This window comes from Ochlerotatus camptorhynchus, unplaced genomic scaffold (genome assembly GCF_037179485.1).
Source record: "Ochlerotatus camptorhynchus isolate MF236.1 unplaced genomic scaffold, CSIRO-AGI_Acam_v1.1 ptg000170l, whole genome shotgun sequence".
In the NCBI taxonomy this organism is placed as follows: Eukaryota; Metazoa; Arthropoda; class Insecta; order Diptera; family Culicidae; genus Ochlerotatus; species Ochlerotatus camptorhynchus.
Window position 1 is genome coordinate 3,044,938 of NW_027040660.1, and position 19,044 is coordinate 3,063,981.

General features: G+C 38.5%; 1 protein-coding gene across 4 annotated transcripts in view; it reads left to right on the forward strand.

Moving 5' to 3' along the window:
* Positions 1–19,044, forward strand: part of Ctns (Cystinosin) — an 82,506-nt gene that overhangs the window by 22,024 nt on the left and 41,438 nt on the right. The window contains exon 1 of one of the 4 annotated variants that reach the window (XM_065222492.1): positions 18,472–18,691. The exons of the other annotated variants lie outside the window; for them this stretch is intronic. The gene's annotated coding sequence lies outside the window, so the exon portion shown is untranslated. Of the gene's footprint in view, positions 1–18,471; positions 18,692–19,044 lie in introns of those variants that run through there. 4 annotated transcript variants of the gene reach the window in all.

The window sequence follows — 19,044 nt, forward strand, 5'->3', positions numbered from 1 at the left end:
TACATTATTTTGAGTTTTTAAAATCGTCATTATGATGTAAACAAATAGATTGAATGACATTTCTTCTCAAAATCGGCTAGCGCACTCTACATTGATGGTGCATGAAAAGAATCGCTGTTTTTCCGTCTGTGTTACCTATGCCTGTTACCCTATAAGCACACAAAAAAAGAGAAAGGAAAAAAGAAAAGAAGGAAAAGAGAAAAATACCCTTTTTCAAAAGGCTCGGTTGTCTAGGGTAACCTTTTTTGCTTACTGAGTCATGGGTTCAATCACAGAACAAAAGTGAAACATCTGATCACAAAGTTGGCGAACACTAGCGCACCTAGTGGTAGAAGGCATCTTCTGCCTGGAGTTGAGATAGGCAGCATGCTATGATAGTGTGAGTGCACAGCCAGAAGCCCGTGTAAACGCTACAACACGGATAGAAATCTCCTTATACCTTTTGGCAAATTTCTATTGCTGATTATTCAATAAACAGATGCCTTGCAATTAGTTAATGAAGATCATGTGTCAAATGAAATGTATAAGCGGTCACACATACATTTTATGCATTCTTATATTTAGGACCTATGTGGTTTGTTTTACGGAATGTATAAGGCTGATGTTTTGGTAAAAATGTATAAGTGAAACACATGAATAAAATAATTGATTTTCGTTTCGTGCACAACGCATCGCTTGTTGAGCAGCAAAAATGAACCACTTTTGACGTAGGACTACGTCTGTGATTTCTATATGGGGGTACACTTTGTGAAAACCGGAAATGAAACATGTAACAAAATTATGAAAGATTTTGAACGTTAATAACTCAGCTGCCCCTGGACGAATTTCAATAATTTTATCACCAATCTACCAGAAATATTTCTACGCATCTGTTTAATCAAGTACGCATCAAGCTTAAAGCTTTATCATTTTTCAAAATGTCACTATTGCAAATTTAACGGATGTGCAACTGTTGCCATGATAATTAAAATTATCACCGATTGCCTGCGAAAAGCGATTTCCCTAACACAGATTTCAAAGTTTAATTTCATCCGGTCTCACCAAACGGTGTTTATTCAATCACCGTGTGGTGAGTGGTGGTGTTCTCCAGTACACAACGAAAGGCTGCCTGCAAGCAGCGAGCTGCAGCCCACATGCAGGGCTGTTACAACAGGCACGAAAATCGCGGAAACAATAAATGATGTCGTGAAAATTCCGAAGGGCTGTCACAAAAATTGTGGAATTCATTGTAATCTTTCCGTCCAGGATTATTTTGTTGTTCATTTGGCTTTTACCGGTTCAAACCAAACACCCTGCAAATAATTGAGAAATGATCTCAATTCCATAAATCACACGGGATTTACACGGAAATTCCCTGAGGTCTGTCCAATGTGAGACATTTTCCTTTTTTCAATATGAACATAGCATTTTGCGTTGTCATAAACGGATCGTATATATGCGAGTAATTGCCATGTATACAGGATATTCTAGGTTCTCCAAATCGTCCTGGAGTTCAGTTGATTTGTTCTACTATATCAACCAAGACTGCAATAATATCTGCTACGTATACAAGATGTTATGGGTTCTGAAATCGTTCTGGAGATCAGATTATTTTTCTACTAGATCACCCAAGACTAATTCAATATCTGTAGTATCGAAATATGCCCAAACAAAATGGCAGTGTCTATGTGGATCATGCCAACCTATTTCCATTTTTTGCCAAATGTGCTAGGATTTCTAAATCAATATTTCGATACTACAGATATTATCCTAGTCTTTGTTGATCTAGTAAAATACATCATCTGAACTGTAGGACAATTTGGAGAACCTAGATCATCTGGTATACGTGGAAATAAATCATACATTTTATCCATACAGACACTATGAATCTCGATATATTTCGATATTACAGACTTTATCCCAGGCATGGTTGATCTAGTAAGATAAATCATCTGAACTCCAGAACGATTTGGAGAACTTAAAACATCTGGTATACATGACAATAGTTCATGCATGATCCACATAGACACTGTGCATCTGTCTGGAAATATTTACTGGATACTAAAGACATTGTCCCAATCTCGGTTGATCTAGTAGATCAAATTATCTGAACTCCAGGACGATGTGAAGAACCTTGAGCAGCTGGATTACTCGGAAATAGATCATGCATGATCCACATAGACGCATTGAATCTGATTGGACATTTTTCGATACTACAGACATTATTGCAGTCTTGGTTGATCTAGTAGAACAAGTCAACTGATGTCCTGGACGATTCGGAAAACCTATAATTTCCAGTATACATAGTAATAAGTCGTGTATGATCCACAAAGTCACATATATACGATTCGGTTCGTTTGCGTGCCTTGATTTCCTAAAAATCATCGAGATAAGTCATTGTTTACAAAAGCTGTTACGCCTAATTCCAGCTCTATCTAGATATGTTTAAATTTAACATAACATGTACTTTAAGGCAACATTGGGGGTGTAATTTCAAAAACCAAAGTCGTTCGCGGCATGAAAGTGGTCTGATTTTGATGCAGAGATGAGGGTTTTTAATTTTTAATACGCCAATCGATAGGATTTTTTCTACGAATCTGTTAAAGTTAAGACTTTATAATTTTTCAAAATGTCAGTATTGAAAATTTAACGGATGTGCAACTGTTGCTATGATAATTCAAATTATCACCGATTGCCTGCGAAAAGCAATTTCCCTAACACAGATTTCAAAGTTTAATTTCATCCGGTCTCACCAAACGGCGTGCTGAGTGGTGGTGTTCTCCAGTACACAACGAAAGGCTCCTCACATGCCACTAGCTATCAAAGCTGCCCTCAACCGCTGATCGGATTCAGTTCCAATCACCGGTGCGTGGTGTCCGGTCGTCGGCATCAGCAGCAGCAGTGCTTTGGCGCGTGGCTATGAACATTGTTGAAAGGCTGCCTACAGGCAGCGAGCTGCTGCCCACATGAGCATCCATAGAAGGAGGAAGAAGCCGCATCGCTATTGATCGGAATCAGTAGTTCTTCGTGATTCCGCTGTGGGCCATCTATGTCAATCGCGTCATACTAAAGAGTATAAACAGAGAGAACCCCGCTCTAATTACTATTCCTACACAAAACTGAAGCTCCAACTGCAGTTAACAAATAAGATCTATTAAATAAGACTACGTAGTCCTACGTCACCCATATGGCTGTCCCTTGTAGTTTTTGATCCAACGATTTGTTTGCACTTTCTCTATTGTTCTGAGGTTCAATCTCAGCCTCCTCCTTTACAGTAAAGAGTCGTGTATTTTGCTAACTGCCATTACCGAAACAATGGTCACATCACCTATCAAAGTGAATCCTGATCCAACGAACCCTACCCTACTGACAAAACCTCCCTCCTGTGACTTTTGTAGGACGCAGAGGTAAACGCGGTCTCCAAAACAACAAAAGTCACTCTAACATTCCTTACCCCCACCTGATTGCAAGGACGTGGCGCCTTTATTGATCATTAGTATACGGAGTAACTGAAAGTTGTACAATGAGAATGGTCGATCGGATTCTGATCATGGAGTAGCAACCATTTAATGTCATAATGTCCGACAGTCAAGCTGCTCTAAATGCATTGAACTCGGTGACATGTACATCAAAACTTGTCTGGGAGTGTGTTTAACCACTTCAAAAATTGCCTTGTCATAATCAAGTCAACTTATATTGGGTTCCTGGTAATTGCGGGATTGACGGAAATGAAAGAGCTGATACACTAGCAAGACTCGGATCTTCTCATAAGTTCATAGGGCCAGAGCCATTTTGTGGCTTATCGGCTGCATCTCTTAGCATGGAGCTAAAAGCGTGGGTATCTTCAAAAGTGGAGGAAACCTGGAAGAACACTTCCATTGGCTAGGCAGTCGAAGCGATTCATTAATCCAAACATTTCTGTGAGCCACAAAATCCTGGAACTTTCTAAGAAAGATCTAAGCCGTTATCACTTGGAGTTGATTGGAAAACTTCAAGATGATGTATATCGCTTCTGTGGCATAGAAAAGGAAGACTCGGAACATTTGCTATGCCACTGTTCGGCAATTTTCACTAAAAGGCGTAAGTTTTTCGACAAGGGGCTGATAGAACCCTTTGACTCGTGGAGAACAACTCCCAGTACGGCAGTGCACTTAATTCGGGTTTCAATTGCATATCCCGGAATTTCTAAGAAAGTCTTTCGTGATTTGATTATCAGAAATCAATCAAATCAGTAAAACTTCGATTTCTACCGGTAGCCTTAACAAGACCTACTTGGCCCAGTTCTTACCGCTCTTGAACAGGATTAAATCCTTTTTTTTTCTTCGGTGAACGAACCGCTCACCATAAGCCCACCACGTTATAGTAGTTAATTCCTGTTGCACACTGCTACGCACTCGGAAGCCTTACCTTCGTCTGAGTCCATACCTTCGGGATAGGGCTTCCCTTGCTTTGGGCAACATGATATCGCTTTCACCTCCGTATGAATGGAGCACCTCCGCATTGCATTGCATTACATTGTTGCTGCTTCATGCTTTCTAATGTTGTTGTTACATCACAATAGGCAAATAATGGGTCTGAGACAGAAAGAGCCGTCAGCCATGCGTTTCCGTTCGGCGTGGCATCAAATTCTGAGAAGGCGAGACATTTGATCCTTGCTGTTGTGTGGTATTTTTTTTATCGTTTGAAGCAGTGCAATATTTTTTTGCCTCCAATTTGATTGTGTTATCAAGTCTGTTTGTGGTTTTAAATTTGGACAAAATTAGAAACGGTTGTGAGTTAGTTTTGAAGGTCTTCTGATTTTTTTCATGCTTTATAATTCAAGGCAATCAGAATGCTTGCATATCAAAGTTGTGTCTACGACGTGTACAGACAAAGAAAATCGTATATAATGCACAAAATTGCTGATACGTACATTTTCGCTGTTCGGATAATAATCCCACGCAAATAGAAATTCCATAGAACGTGGGATCGTTATGAGCACAGCGGCAGTACATTATAAACAATTTGATTTGACAGCGTAAGTTAGGTTTTCTTTATTAGGGAGGCTTTCAGCCTGGGGGTGATTCGTCTTTTGACATCGTATATGATTTGATTTGCAATACATAACAAATTCAGTTTGATGAGCCTAGCGATGTTATCTGGTTTAATGTGTAAAATTATATAACAGGCGCCGGTGGTGTAGTGGTTCATCGTGATTAACTCTCACCCCAGCAGGCATGGGTTCAGTGTTGCCCCGTAACGTGGGTAGATCACCTTTTCGTGGTACGTTACGGGATGTAAGATCTACCACCGATTCCTAGTCCTGACTACTTCAAACTAGGGGAACAGGATTTTTCAGTAATCCAAGGAACACATCTTAGTCCTTGTTACTTTTTTATGCCTTGTTGATAGGGACAAGACTCGGCTTTGTCTACCGAGGATGATCTTGAAACAAGGAAAAAATGAGTTAGTTGTCTTCATCTATGTGATTCCTAATCTTCTATTCGTTGTTCCCTAGTTTGAAGTGGTTAAGACTAGGGCTCTGATGCATGGTCATTATCGGTGTCATACCTTAATTTTGTTGCTAAGGAATCCAATTTTGACTGACAAAGGGGCGCGCCTTTGGAGGGTGTTTCAACACTCCGAAGGGTATAAATAGCGGGACCTTTCAATTAGAGTCGGATCCTTGCGAAAAATGCAAGAGTGGCAACTGTAAAAAAATCGAATACTTCATCATTTCTCAATAGTGATGGAGTAATACGACATGCACTAAACTAAGGACACGGGATATACTACAATAGATCAATTTACTGGTCGCAGTAGTGTTTGGTCCCGAACAGAGGAAAAAAAAATGGGTTCAGACCCAGTCGGTGCTGCTGGGATGTTCTGAGGCATAACATCTCTGATCACGAGTAAGTAAAGCCATTGGTCCCCGGAAAGCGGACTACCCTCAAGTATGACGAACGGCGTGTGGAAGTGGACCCTATCGAGGGTATTGCCGACTAGCCAACGTTTTCAAACTCTCCTTGATGTCTGATGTGAAATTTAAAAATATCAACAAAATGTTTAAATTGAGTACTTGGCACTAAGAAAGTCTACAGTAGTTTTAACAAAATATACATATCTGTTAAAAAATTGAAAATTTTAACCAGGGTGACCAGTGAACCACAAAACTTAAGAACACCAGAAAAACTATTGGGAAATGCCTCCATTTCGATTCAAAATCGGGGAAAATATACCTCCTTTGCTAGAAAATAAATTTTAAACCTTGGAAATTTTCCAAAGTTATTTATCTGTGATAAATTTTCCAATGTCTTTCAAGGATGATTAAGAACTTTTAAAAATCCAAAGTGCCGTATGCGTGATAATGTTTGCACCAACGTACAAATAAGGTTCCCGTTTCACCTGTGCCTTGGTTTTCTTTGCATGCACGTAACCTATATAGCTCATACCGTAGTAGGCTGTGTATAAAAGAAAATGATTTACTTAGTTTGACAGTTGCACCATGACGTATTCGTGATTTGTCCCACGCGCAAATAGCGCAAAAAGACATTTCAATCGCCGTGGGAGTGTCCCGGTGGACCGTCAAAAGGGTTTTAGACCGAGAAAAGAAATGACAACTATCCGCGAAGGTGGCCACAGGTCGTCCGAGGTCAACTCGTGTTCCGAGGGTTATCACTGCTACAGGGCTGGTAGCAGGTCACTTTTTAGTGACTTGGTCACTATTTTCAAGCCAGTCACTTTTTTCATCAAAAGGTCACTAAAGTCACTATTCCTTAAAATTTAGTCACTAAAGTCACTTTTTTCTACCAATGTTGAGAGTAAAAAAAAATACTTTAAAAACTAACATCAAATCACAGATTTATTTGGTAAGAAATGTGTTAGAAAGATTACTTAAAAATCCGTGTAAATTCTGACGGACAAGAAAAGTTACGAACAAACGGAAATGTTAACTGTGAAATTGATGTTGACGAATTCACTAATATTTTGATTTGTTTGATCTCGAATTGTTTTTAGACCTATCACAAATTGTCAGAGGTTCCAAAAAAAATTCTAGACCCAATCGCCTGGCTATTTTTCTTCGAAATCTTGCATGTTTTCCAAGCCTAAAGTGTCAAAAAATAGTCTAGGACATTTTTTCAAAGGTCAGAAATTTGAATAATCTCTGACACTCGGTAGCTTTAGCATTTGTCCAAACACCGAGAAAAAATCATGTCACAGAATCAGGAGTTCCTCTTTAAGTCCATTAAATTGTATTGCATTTTTTCGTACTAATAATCCGGTACTACAAAAACAAATTTCCAGGTCCAGGTTTTAGAAAAACAAAATATGACCATGATAATAACATATTATTTGATATGTTTAAGAAGCATTTAAATTGTTCAAGGACTGTTAACTTACATTCTATATGTAAAAAATTTAGAAAATTATGTCAGGCATTGCAATGTTCTCAATTTGGTTGTCTTAGAGATCTCGAATTTTTAAGCCAAAAAAAAATGGTCCAAAACCAAGAGGTAGGTCATTCCGCACACCAATATTGGGTCATCTTTTTTGTCAGTGTGTCACAGGTGTGTCGATTGTGCCGGTCATAGAGCAAGCTGTGATTGTTTGTAAAATACCCATCCCGGCAACCCGACATTTCTGACACCTTGAATTTTTTGGTTTGAAATCGCAGGGATAAATCGGATTGAGGATGACGCGGGAAGTTGGTGTGCGAAATTATGTTGTTTTGTGTTCATAGGATAATAAAAGTCCTGTGTGTAAGGGTTTTATAATGCCTTCAAACGTAGATCAGAAACCTAGCCTTTCGTGATGTGAAAAGCAACGATCTATTAGGGGTCGGAAAGATTTGGAACCGGTGGGGAACATAATTCAAGATCGACTATTATAGATGATGATGAATATTTGTTTTTTTCCTTTGGTTTGTTTTTTCCGTCGATCTTGTTTTCCGTGCTGAGCACCAATGCTACCGACGTGCCAGGAAGGCAGCTCCCACACCTGGACCCTACCTATCGACCCATCAACTCATGAACCGGGGACCAACGGCTTTACTTCCCATCCGAAGATGATGAATAGACTTCTGTAGTTTGTTTGGTGTGAGTTGCAGCATTATTCGAATTAAGGATATTAATGGGGTCTGATCTGAACCTACATTTCGTATTTATATCTATAAGTTAACTGCTGGTCTGAGTTCTTGTGGTATATTCAATTAGAGGATGTTACTGATTATACAGTCAAACAGCACGTAATGACAGTTGTCCAGCAGTGCTCCCATTTTATTTAAAATGTACCAATACCTACGAAATTGTGCCGAAGATGTGCCGATGGATGTGCCCAAGTTGTGCCGAATTTAATTTAGGCACAATTTGTTAAGTGACTTACCCCTTGTCCAAAACTCTAAAATGCATCCCTTAATCCCTAATTTTTCACCATCGAGATTTTTAGTCCTAGACGCATTCAAATTTTGTTTTATGTCCGTGATCTTTCCATCTGGGATAATTTTCTTCGTACCATACTAATGAGAAGTTTTTTTTTTAACTGCTATCTAGAAAAGTTGTCTAGGTCCAAGTCTAGGTCCCACAGTTATGAATTTGTTTCTATGTGTTACAGAAGATTCTCTTTTTGGAAGAAATAGAGACGACCAGTGCGCTATAGCGGATTCAAAGAGGCGAACGATTTTTTTTAATAAATACTAATTGCTAATCGCATTGCTTCTTCTTTATCCTAGATATTTAAAATTGACTGTCCTAAAATTGTCAAAATCTGTCTAAATCTTTGAATTTGAACATTTTTGTCTGTGCCTCAATTTTGCGATCTAATCATCAATGTGTGCTTTGGATGTAATATTAACTTAGTAGATAGTTAGTATAAAAAATAGCTTATTAAATTCATACTTATTTGTTTAAGACAATGGGATCTTTAAACTGTTAGTTTTATTTTTTAGAAACATGAAAAATGCGCATGATGGGTTTGTGAGTTTATAAAATTTCTCGAAGTGGCAATCGCATCCAACGGAAGATTGAAACCATATCTTTCCGATCAATAAATGTCACTATTTGTTACTTTTTTTATTGTTTAAAAGTCACTATTTGGGTCACTATTTTCGTCATTTTAGTCACTAAAGTCACTACTATTAAATCACATACCCACTACCAGCCCTGCTGCTATCAAAAGGAAGATTCGGGTGAATCCAGTGCGTTCAATAAGGAAAATTGCAAAGAAACACGGGATCAGTGACTTTACGGCACGGAAGATCGTAAAGGAAGATTGCGGGGCGAAGTCGACGGAAAAACTCACATGATTACCAACCGCATCCGGGAGCTACGAGTTGAACGATGCAAGAAAATCTTGAACTTCCTTAAGCGAAAAAATTCGATAATCCTGTTCACCGACGAGAGCATGTTTACCGTCGATCCCGTATCAAATTCCAGAACCGACCGGTATATTAGTTCTCCACCGGTAAAAGACGTGGCCGACGAGCACAAGAACGTGTATCTGACCAAGCATCCTGCTAGCATTGTGGTGTTTGGATTGGTGGCTTCCGATGGCAAAAAAATGGACCCGGTGTTCATTCCAGAAGGCGACAGGGCAACACGGAGGTCTACATCGGGATTTTAAGTAAGTATGCTCTTCCGTGGATCAAAGAACAGTACGGTCCGAAGCCAAATGTTGTATTTCAACAAGATGGGGCACCGTGCCACACCTCGAACCGCACTCAGAAGTGGTTGCAGGAACATCTGCCGTTCTGGGCGAAGGATATTGGGCCGCCATCCAGCCCCGATCTTAATCCGCTGGATTACTCAATATTGGGTTAAATTCCATGAAAATACCGAGAACTCCAAAGATTGTCTCTGCGAATAGTTCTAAGAGAATTCTGGGGTGATTTCTGAAGAGACTTCCAAGAGAATTCTAAAGAGTTCGCAATGAATTCCGAGAAGAATTCCAATGGAATTGAATTTTGAGGGTTCAATCTCACAAGAATTCTGAGCACTCTCAAAGGAATGCTGAGAAGGGTTTTAAAAGTTATTCTGTGATGGATTTTTGTTTTGAGAATTCTGAGGAAATACTATGGGAATTCTAAGGAGAATGCGAATTGAATTTCCAATTGAATGCTGGAGGAGAAATCCAAGATTATACTAAGCAGAAATTTTTTTAAATTTTCTGATATTAATTGCATGGAAATTCTAAGGAGGATTCAAATAAATTTAAAATTGATTTATGGAAGGAGCCTTCAGGGTTGTTCCTAGAAGAATCAATAAAAATTCGAAAATAATCTACTTTAACTAGTCATGTGTTATTACTTCATGCGTGAATTTAACGATTTACATATCTCCGACGGCTTCACATCAAATATCAGACTTAAAGTGCATATTTTATACGTCAGACGAGGAGATTAAATTATAGAGTTGATAGCTCCGTTATAGTACGGCAATGTGAAAATTGTATATTAGACTGAAGCCAAATTTGAAATTTTCGCTCCACAGTGCTCAAACGGTTCCAAATTGGGCCCTGATTAGCCTCCCAACATTTGAACTCATTTAGTGAGAAACTGACTTGGCACAAACCATTTGAAGTTTATATGGGAATTACTATGGAGAAACCATAATTTCGGTTCATATTTATCTAAGAACTCGTTAATTCATTCTACTTTAGAAAATGATAGCTAAGGTTGTTGAAAATTTTGTCAGCTACAACTTTGTTGAAGATTACTTTTCGATCAAATGTAAGGAACACAAATTATTAATAATTCAAGTGACTGATGTCTTATAGTTATGCCCAATCAACTGTTCAGCAGGCAACATTGGTGTTTATGGTGCGTAGAATAGAGGACAAAAATCATGGCTACTATGTCACACTGCAGAATACAGTGTTACCCACAATACAGTTGCTTAATCTTGCCATAAGATTATCAATCTCTTAAACAATTAATAACTATTTAATTTGACGTTTGGCTGAAAAACCGATTTTCTGCAAAGTTGTAGCTGATAAAAATTCCCATAAGAATAGCAATATAATTTGTTAACAGTACAATACGTAAAAAGGCTAGAAGACAATGAACAAAATGTTTTGTTTTCCCATAGTAATTTTCATATAAACTTCAAATAGTTTGTGCCAAGTCAGTTTCTTATCAAATAAGTTTAAACTTTCGAAGGCTAATCAGGACCCGATTTGAAACCGTTTGAACACTGTGGAGCGAAAATTACAAATTTTGTATCAGTCTATTGTATATACAAAGTAAGCGAGCAAGTAGAATTTTGAGGAAGGTACGAATCGGGTAGTTGTTTACGTCAGATGGCGACTTGAATGTGAAACAATCGATAGAACTGTTTCCGCACATCGGAGGTACATGAGCAAATCGGCGATCATTCCTTTTGCCAGTGGTGGCAGAAGGAAACACCCCTCACCATTGCTCATTAACGGATGAGCTTGGTAAAGGAGATGGTCTACCCGATTCGTACCTTCCTCAAAATTGTCCGCTTTCTACTTTCTATATACAAATTTCACACTGCCTTACTATAACGGAACTATCAACTCTTTACTTTCATCTCCTCATCTATCGTATAAAATGTCCACTTTAATTCTGATATATGATGTTAATCATTTCCAACTACAAAAATAATCTATTTCCAAGAATTTTGTTGATTGTTCTGTAAAGAATTTCAAGAATGCAATATTATTTTTGTAAAAGCTTATTTGCCTCTAAGTTTAAGAGAAGGGGAATTATTCTAAAAAAGTTTTTGAGATCATTCTGAAGAAATTCTGTGAAACGTTCTTAGCGAATTATCAAAGTTATCTGCCTAGATATATCAAAATTTTATAACATTTCGAACGCAGAATCAAATCCAAGCTCATAAAAAAATGGGAATTACTATTTGCTAGTCATCATGTATAACTTGAGCAAAAGTAAATTATTCAAATCACTTCAAAAGCATTTCACATGAGATTCCGTTGTGAGATTTGATATAATTAGAGGAATTTATGAAATTTGATTTTAAGTTCCATGACATAATTAGTTTATTTCAATATCAACCCGTATTTGAATTTCTTAGTTACCATATAAATGGTTACTTATTTAGTATTTACAGGTCACTATTTGGTCACTATTTCCGTAATTTTAGTCACTAAAGCCACTACTATTATATCGCATCAGCAATACCAGCCTTGTAATTGACATCCCTGTACAAAAATATCAAATTCATGTTTCGATTCTTTGCCTAATTTTCTCATAAAAACTTTCTATAATTTTAACAGTAGCTTTGTATTTTCCATAGATATTGATAAAGAAAATTAGGGCTTTCTTGAAAATCATGAAACATAGAGAATGGTCCCCTGGAGCGAGAGGTACTCCGATCGTCCCACAAATTTATATGCCTTAAAGATGGACTAAAATAAACATTTTTTTTAACTCTTTATTTGTTCCAAATTCAAAATAAATTACATTTCATTTTAACCTAGGTGCTCCAGTTACTGCAGTAACGTACCAGCCTTAATTATCTAAGTGTTTTTACATTGTTCATGTCTTGGCAATTCAGTATTTTAAACAGGTTTTTTAACCTGCATGTCAGTATAACAATTGATATCTTAAAACTAAAAACTAAAACTAATCTTATCTAAGTATAAAGGGAATTAATCGTTGCAATTGAGGATTGCAACGACTTTTGCCTGAAATTATTAATTATTTTGTTGGACATTTGTGCTAAAGTCTCAACATTCGAAATTCTATGTACTTCGGTTGTACTGTACCAGGGAGGCAACTTCAAAATCATTTTCAGAATTTTGTTCTGAATCCTTTGAAGTGCTTTTTTCCTGGTAGTGCAGCAACTAGACCATATTGGCACAGCGTAAAGCATGGCCGGTCTAAAAACTTGTTTAAATATTAGAAGTTTATTCGTCAGGCAAAGTTTGGATTTTCTGTTTATAAGAGGATACAAACATTTTATATATTTGTTACATTTGGCTTGAATGCCCTCAATGTGATCTTTAAAAGTTAATTTTTGGTCAAGTATTAATCCAAGATATTTCACTTGGTTTGACCAGGAAATTGGAACTCCGTTCATAGTGACTATGTGACTACTACTAGGTTTCAAAAACGAAGCTCTAGGCTTATGTGGAAATATTATAAGATGAGTTTTGGAAGCGTTGGGAGAAATCTTCCATTTTTGTAAATAAGAAGAGAAAATATCTAAACTTTTCTGCAATCTGCTGCAAATAACACGAAGACTTCTTCCTTTAGCGGAAATGCCTGTGTCATCAGCGAACAAACATTTGTGGCAACCCTGAGGCAAATCAGGGAGGTCCGAAGTGAAAATGTTATACAATATAGGCCCAAGAATGCTACCCTGAGGAACTCCTGCTCTAACAGGTAGTCGATTAGATTTGGAATTTTGATAATTTACTTGAAGAGTTCTGTCAGTTAAATAATTTTGAACTAATTTCATAATATAAAGTGGAAAATTAAACTTTTTCAATTTAGCAATCAAACCTTCATGCCAAACACTGCCGAATGCTTTTTCTATGTCTAGAAGAGCAACTCCAGTTGAGTGGCCTTCAGATTTGTTTGAACGAATTAAATTGTTAACTCTTAAGAGTTGATGAGTAGTTGAATGCCCATGGCGAAATCCAAACTGCTCATCTGCAAAAATTGAGTTCGTATTGATGTGAAGCATCATTCTATTCAAAATTATCTTTTCAAAAAGTTTACTTATTGAAGAAAGCAAACTTATTGGACGGTAGCTAGAAGCTTCAGCTGGATTTTTATCCGGTTTCAAAATTGGAACAACTTTTGCATTTTTCCATTTATCAGGAAAGTATGCCAAATGGAAACATCTGTTAAATAATTTTACCAAGAAAGACAAGGTACTCTCTGGGAGTTTTTTGATGAGGATATAGAAAATTCCATCATCACCGGGAGCTTTCATATTTTGAAACTTTTTAGTTATAGACCTTACTTCGTCCAAATCAGTCCCCCAGGAATCATCAAAAATATTTTCCCGAGAGAAAATATTCCGAAAATCCCGAGCAACCTGATTCTCAATAGGACTAGTAAGACCCAAACTGAAATTATGGGAACTCTCGAATTGCTTAGCAAGTTTCTGAGCTTTTTCCAAATTTGTGATCAAAATTTTACCACCTTCTTTAAGCGCTGGAATAGGCTTTTGAGGTTTTTTCAAAATTTTTGTGAGTTTCCAAAAGGGTTTGGAACTCGGGTCTAATTTAGAAATATTATTTTCAAAAGTTTTGTTCCTCAGGGCAGAGAATCGATTTTTAATTTGTTTTTGCAAATCCCGCCAGATAACTTTCATGGCAGGATCGCGTGTTCTTTGATATTGTCTCCTACGGACATTTTTAAGACGGATCAAGAGCTGAAGATCATCGTCTATTATAATTGAATCGAATTTAACCTCGCATTTTGGTACTGAGGCAGCTCTTGCTTCAACTATAGAAGTAGTCAGAGATTCAAGAGCATAATTAATTTCATCTTTGGTTTGCAAAGGAATGTTTGGATCGAAGTTATATTCCATAAATGTTCGATACTGCTCCCAATCAGCTCTATGGTAATTGAAAGTAGAGCTGTTGGGATTACAAATTATTTCTTGGGATATTTCAAAAGTTACTGGAAGGTGATCAGAACCGAAGTCAGCATGGGTAACCAATTGGCTACAAAGTTGACATGAATCAGTTAAGACCAAATCAATAGTGGAGGGATTTATTGCAGAAGAAAAGCATGTTGGGCTGTTTGGATATTGAATAGTGTAATAACCTGCAGAACAATCATCAAACAGAATATTACCATTGGAATTGCTTTGAGCATTATTCCATGAGCGGTGTTTTGCATTAAAATCACCAATAATGAAGAATTTAGACCTATGACGGGTAAGTTTTTGGAGGTCACCCTTGAGAAAATTCTTTTTCTGGCCTACGCATTGGAATGGCAAATAGGCAGCTATAAACGTAAGTTGTCCAAATTTTGTTTCAACAGAAACTCCCAAAGTTTCAAAAACTTTGGTTTCAAATGAAGAAAGAATTTTATGTTTGATTCGTCTATGAATAATGATGGCAACGCCACCACAGGGTCCATCAAGACGATCATTTCTATAAATCAAGTAATTTGCGTCCTTCTTAACCTTATGGTCAGGTTTAAGGAACGTTTCAGTTATAACGGCAATATGCACGTTATGAACTCTCAAAAAGTTAAATAGCTCGTCTTCATTATCCTTAAGAGATCGAGCATTCCAATTTAAAATGTTTACATTTGAAGCAGGGGAGATATTTGTACCTACGGGTACGAATGTAGAATTTGTTCCTCGCTGACCGTTGTTAACAGCAGAGGAATTTGTACCTGGTCGGAAACGTGGAGCGTTTCCTACCTGACGGTTAGAACGAGATTGTAGGATCGCTTTGCGAGTCTTACATTCCCAAAAATTGGATTTGTGGTTTTCACCACAATTTGAACATTTAAATTTCTTAGGATCTTCCTTCACAGGACAGTCGTCCTTTGCGTGAGAGGAATCACCACAATTCATGCATTTAGCTGGCATGTAGCAATTTTTTGTTCCGTGACCCCATCCCTGGCACTTACGGCACTGGGTGAGGTTTTGGAAATTTCCTCCAGTCTTCCTGAAGTGTTCCCACTTCACTCGGACATGGAGCATAAGGCTAGCTTTTTCTAAGGCCTTAAGGTTGTTTAGTTCACTAGACTTGAAGTGAACTAAATAAAAATCATTAGAAATCCCGTTGCGCGAATCGCCAGGACGGGATTTCATTTTCATTTTGATTACTTGAAGTGGCACAACTCCAAGTAATTTTGCCAGTTCATCTTTGATCTGATCCAGGGATTCACCACTGGGCAGTCCTTTCATGACAACCTTGAACACACGTTCAGTTTTGGTGTCGTACGTAAAAAATTTGTGCTTCTTCTCAGTAAGATACTTGAGAAGACATTTAAATCCGTCCAAGGTTTCAGCCAATACACGGCATTCACCCCGACGTCCAATTTGTAGTGAAAACTTAACTTTCACGAAATTCAAAAGTTCCATGAGAAGAGCATGGAAATCGGTAGTGGTTATCACAATAGGGGGAATCTTTTCCTTCTTGGCATTAAGCCGGGAAAGTTTACTAGAATTTTTCTTGGATGATGGATCATTCTCATCATCCGTGAGCGAATCAAATTGATTACTCAAATTAATTTCATCAGAAGGGGGGTCAAGAGTTTGCCCCTTTCTTTTGCGTTTAGGCGCCATGGCGGCAGTAAATTTTTATCCAAATCGACTTCCAAGCAGATTACTATAAGAATCTGAAGGATCGAAGAGGAATTTTCCAAATCGATATCCAAGAAGGATTACCTCGGGTAGGGTCCAAACAAGGATCGAAGAGGAATAAGAGTTGAACAAGGTAGAAAATTTTTACAGGTTGAGCACTGAAAAGTGCTGTTTAAATTTGTTGTAGCTTTAGGTAGTAGTAACACTTCCAGCAAAAAGCAAATAGATCCGCACGGCAAGAGAGCACGATGCGGACTGACTAAAATAAACATCTTTTCCAAATTTTGGTGGCGTAGTACTAATCGTGACTGCTTTCTCACCCCAATGGGTCTGGGTTCAATCCCAGCCGAGCTCGGTGGGATTTTTCTGAAGCATAAAAATCTCTGGTCACGTCTTCCTTCGGAAGGGAAGTAAAGCCGTTAGTCCCGGCCCATGTGTGTTGAATGGGTGCGATATCCTACGCAGGTGTGGAAGCTGCCTTCCTGCACATTCGATTGCCGTCAATGGATATGGCAATCGATGTCTTTCGTTGATTGGCACTAGATTTCGGAATAGACACCGACGTTAAATAAAGGAAAGAAGAAGAATTGTGGGCCAAATCGAAAGAAGTCAATTTTACCTACCTCGGACCAGAGACAAACCAGCCCAAGACTGAAAGTCTCTTTAATAAAGAAAAAAAAAAAAAACTACCTCGGACACTTGGCATGAAATGACCCAGATTAATGATATAAAAAAAAAACTTAAATTGATGGCTTCGTTTTTTTAGATTTCATGCTTAGAAAATTGTATAATCCTGGATTTAGAACAATCTTCAAGATTCAAGGAGTTTTATTTTAAATTAAATATTCCGGACATGGAGAATTTTCCAAGATTAGAAACTAGCAAAAATATTTGAACTGCTGTAATTTGAAATGTGTGTAAGATTGCGGATTCTGGCTAAAATTTCGGGCTACAAATCTGGGGTCTTCCTTAGCTCAGTCGGTAAAGGCGCAGCTACAAAGCAAGACCATGCTGGAGGTGGCTGGGTTCATTTTCCGGTCCGGTCTAGGAATTTTTCGGGTTGGAAAATTTCTCGACTTCCCTGGGCATAGAAGTATGATTGGACTTGCCACACAGCTATACCAATGCAAAAATGGTACAGGCATCGAAAGCTCTCAATTAATAACTGTGGAAGTGCATCTAGAACACTAAGTTGAGAGCACGCTATAAGCTAATATGCGATATGCAATAAGCTTGAAATGCGAAGAAGAAGAATAAGAAGAAGAAGAATAAGAAGAAGAATAAGAAGAAGAAGAAGAAGAAGAAGAAATCTCGCAAATAAAGTTTAAAAAGAAGAGAAATTAGTCTTCATTCTTTAAATTCTGGGATTCCAACACTTTGCAAATGCTCAATATCTTGGAGTTGTAGTTTGAATCTTAAAGGTTTTGATTTTCTTAGAAGAATCCAGCTTAAGCTGGAATGTGGGCATCACTGGGTGATAATCTACAACTTACAAGTGAACTCAGAACTTTACACATGAAAGCCTAATACTGCACTTCCTTGCACTTGACCTTTTTACGTAGTCAAATAATACCTAATACTAGGACTCTTGGAATGCGTTAATCTGCTCCAGGATGATACAGAGCGTGACAATGTGGTCCACACAAGATCTTCCGAGCGTCGATCTTGTCCTGCATCCGATTCAGGATAGCTTTGCATATAACTATGAGATTATAACACAGCAACATGCCTTGCCTTCACTACGATGGCCCACATCCAGTCGACTAGACAATTCGTGGTGTTCCTTAAATTATAGAATAACTGATGCAACATTCCAGTTAAAAACATAACTATTTTCAAAAAAAAAAATCCACCCTCATTTTTACGATCGTACGCACATCTACACCTCTTCAGACAAACCCCTTTCGCTTTCACATCTGACTGTCACGCAAATGTTTACAACCATCCACCCTCGCACCGGATCACCACCAACGCCACCCATCATTATTGACATCCTACACCCGAGCAGTTGATTGATGGCGACTGCGGGGTGGCGCGGGAGGCAAAGAGAAGCCAAGAGTCGCATATCGGTTACCGTACCCTCTTGAGCCGGCTTCTCGGTCCACTCAAACACCGATCTGCACTAGCTGAGTGACAACAATATCATCGAAAGCCGGCCGTCATCGTCGTCGTCATCGTCGTCCGCCAGTATACTATGCAGCTTGTTTCGCATGAACCCATTCAGTATCAATTCGTCGTTCGTCCAAGACTGACGAACTGACGCGCGCCGTGCCGTGCCTTTTTTCGATCTGTAATCATCTTCTAAACACGCGGACGTGCGCGCGACGTTGTTCAGTTTCACTTTGCACAGCACCCGAAACGGGTCGTCGCGATCGGACTTCCGGATCGTACGTACATCGTACATCTAGGACAACATCATCGGTTCGGCAAGGATTTCAACTCGAGCAGCTACATTCTACTGACTGGCTGGATAGGTGAGCGGAGCGGCGTCAGGCCGATCCTAAAGTTAATCTGTGCCATTGAAGTCGAGTACAGGTACCTCTCACTCGGTTCGATATCGACCGGACGCTCGTCGTCTGGAGGGGCGATTTGTTTTTGAACGGATCATTCAACTTTGGCGCGGTGTCTCCGCCGGTTGGTTCACCGACCTGTCCACGATCGACTGCAATACTAATTCTGGCAATTTGTAGGTTAAGTTCACACTCCAACCGTTTGCGAAATCAAATCGCGTTTGAATGGAGAATAATGAACTAAGGCAAAAAAAAACAGAGTCTGTGTTTTTGCAAAGTGCGCATACCATATTAGTGAAAACACGGAACACAAACAA